The sequence below is a fragment of the Nicotiana tabacum genome, chromosome 14, assembly GCF_000715075.1.
Source record: "Nicotiana tabacum cultivar K326 chromosome 14, ASM71507v2, whole genome shotgun sequence".
In the NCBI taxonomy this organism is placed as follows: domain Eukaryota; kingdom Viridiplantae; phylum Streptophyta; class Magnoliopsida; order Solanales; family Solanaceae; genus Nicotiana; species Nicotiana tabacum.
In genome coordinates, this window is record NC_134093.1 from 229,703 (window position 1) to 233,146 (window position 3,444).

The following is a 3,444-nucleotide window of genomic DNA, read 5'->3' on the forward strand; positions in this document are numbered from 1 at the left end:
CTCTATTCCAACATAGGGTCTACACTTCCTAGATGATTTTATTTTAGACATTGTGTCTCCACTACCTAGTTAATTTTATTTTAGACATAGGGTGTCCTCTCCATAGTTGATGATATTTTAGACATAGGGTCTCCACTTCCTAGTCACATTTCCAAATAGGGTCTAAACTCCCTAGTTGATTTTATTTTAAACATAGGGTCTCCACTCCCTATTTGATTTTAATTTAGACATAAGGTCTCCACTCCCAAGTCGTTTTTCCAATATAGGGTCTCCACTCCCTAGTTGATGATATTATAGACATGGGGTCTCCACTCCCTAGTCTCTTTTCCAATATAGGGTCTTCATTCCCTATTTTATTTTATTTTAGACATAGGGTCTCCCCTCCTGAGTCGATTTTCCATCATAGGCTCTCCACTCATTAGTTGATTTTATTTTTAGACATAGGGTTTTCACTCCCTAGTCGCTTTTCCAACATAGGGTCTCCACTCCTTAGTTGATTTTATATTAAACATAGGGTGTCCACTCCCTAGTTTCTTTTCCAACATAGGGTCTCCACTCTCTAGTGGATTTAAATTTAGACATAGGGTCTCCACACCCTAGTCGTTTTTCCAATATAGGGTCTCCATTCCCTAGTTGTTTTTATTTTAGACATAGAGTCTCCACTCCCTAGTCGCATTTCCAACATTGGCTCTCCTCTCATTAGTTGATTTTATTTTTAGACATAGGGTCTCAACTCCCTAGTCACTTTTCTATCATAGGGTCTCCACTCTCTAGTTGATTTTATTTTAGACATAGGGTCTCCACTCCCTAGTCGCTTTTCCATTATAGGGTCTCCACTCCCTAGTTGATTTTATATTATACATAGGGTATCCACTCCCTAGTCGCTTTTCCAACATAGGGTCTCCACTCCCTAGTTGATTTAAATTTAGACATAGTATCTCCACTCCCTAGTGGCTTTTCCAAATAGGGTCTACACTCCCTTGTAGATTTTATTTCAGAAATAAGGTCTCCACTCCCTAGTTGATTTTATTTTAGACATAGGGTCTCGACTCCCTATTTTCTTTTCCAACATAGGGTCTCCACTCCCTAGTTGATGATATTTTAGACATAGGGTTTCCACTCCCTAGTCTCTTTTGCAATATAGGGTCTCCATTCCCTAGTTATTTTTATTTTAGACATAGAGTCTCCACTCCCTAGTCGCTTTTCCAGCATAGGGTCTCCACTCCCTAGTTGATTTTATTTTAGACATAGGGTCTCCACTCCCTAGTCGCTTTTTCAATATAGGGTCTCCACTCCCTTGTTGATTTTATATTAGACATAAGGTATCCACTCCCTAGTCGCTTTTCCAACATAGGGTCTCCACTCCCTAGTTGATTTAAATTTAGACATAGTATCTCCAATCCCTAGTCGCTTTTCCAAATAGGGTCTACACTCCCTTGTAGATTTTATTTTAGAAATAGGGTCTCTACTCCCTAGTTGATTTTATTTCAGACATAGGGTCTTGGCTCCCTAGTTGATGATATTTTAGACATAGGGTTTCCACTCCCTAGTCCTTTTCAAATATAGGGTCTCCATTCCCTAGTTTATTTTATTTTAGACATAGGGTCTCCACTCCCTAGTCACTTTTCCAACATAGGCTCTCCTCTCATTAGTTGATTTTATTTTTAGACATAGGTTCTCCACTCCCTAGTCGCTTTTCCAGCATAGGGTCTCCACTCCCTAGTTGATTTTATTTTAGACATAGGGTCTCCAATCCCTAGTCGCATTTCAAATATAGGGTCTCAATTCGCTTTTTGACTTTATATTAGACATAGGGGATTCACTCCCTAGTCGCTTTTAAAACATAGGGTCTCCACTTCCTAGTTGATTTTAATTTAGACATAGGGTCTGCACTCTCTAGTCGTCTTTTCCAACATAGGGTCTCCTCTCCCTAGTTGATTTTATTTTAGACATAGAGTCTCCACTCCCTAGTCGCTTTTCCAACATAGGGTCTCCACTCCCTAGTTAATTTTATTTTAGACATAGGGTCTCCAATCCCTAGTCTCTTTTCCAACATAGGGTCTACACTTCCTAGTTGATTTTATTTTAGACATTGTGTCTCCACATAAAAATTAATTTTATTTTAGACATAGGGTGTTCTCGCCATAGTTGATGATATTTTAGACATAGGGTCTCCACTCCCTAGTCGCTTTTCCAAATAGGGTCTACACTCCCTAGTTGATTTTATTTTAAACATAGGGTCTCCACTCCCTATTTGATTTTAATTTAGACATAGGGTCTCCACTCCCAAATCTCTTTTCCAGCATAGGGTATCCACTCCCTAGTTGATGATATTTTAGACATAGGGTCTCCACTCCCTAGTCTCTTTTCCAATATAGGGTCTCCATTCGCTAATTTATTTTATTTTAGACGTAGGGTCTCCACTCCCGAGTCGCTTTTCCATCATAGGCTCTCCACTCATTAGTTGATTTTATTTTTAGACATAGGGTTTTCACTCCCTAGTCGCTTTTCCAATACAGGGTCTCCACTCCCTAGTTGATTTTATATTAGACATAGGGTATCCACTCCCTAGTCTCTTTTCCAACATAGGCTCTCCACTCTCTAGTTGATTTAAATTTAGACATAGAGTCTCCACTCCCTAGTCGTTATTCCAATATAGGTTCTCCACTCCCTAGTTGATTTAATTTTATAAATAGAGTCTCCACTCCCTAGTCACATTTCCAACATTGGCTCTCCTCTAATTAGTTGATTTTATTTTTAGACATAAGGTCTCCACTCCCTAGTCACTTTTCCAGCATAGGGTCTCCACTCCCGAGTTGATTTTATATTATACATAGGGTATCCACTCCCTAGTCGCTTTTCCAATATAAGGTCTCCACTCACTAGTTGATTTAAATTTAGACATAGGATCTCCACTCCCTAGTTGCGTTTCCAAATAGGGTCTCCACTCCCTAGTCTCTTTTCCAACATAGGGTCTCCACTTCCTGGTTGATCTTATTTTAGACATAGGGTCTTCACTTCCTAGATTCATTTCCAACATAGGATCTCCACTCCCTAGTTGATGATATTTTAGACATAGGGTTTCCACTCCCTAGTCCCTTTTCCAATATAGGGTCTCCATTCCCTAGTTTATTTTATTTTAGACATAGGGTCTCCACTCCCTAGTCGCTTTTCCAACATAGGCTCTCCTCTCATTAGTTGATTTTATTTTTAGACATAGGGTCTCCACTCCCTAGTCGCTTTTCCAGCATAGGGTCTCCACTCCCTAGTTGATTTTATTTTAGAACTAGGGTCTTCACTCCATAGTCATTTTTCCAACATTGGGTCACCACTTCCTAGTTGATTTTATTTTAGACATAGTATCTCCAATCCCTAGTCGCTTTTCAAATATAGGGTCTCAATTCCCTAGTTGACTTTATATTAGACATAGGGGATGCACTCCCT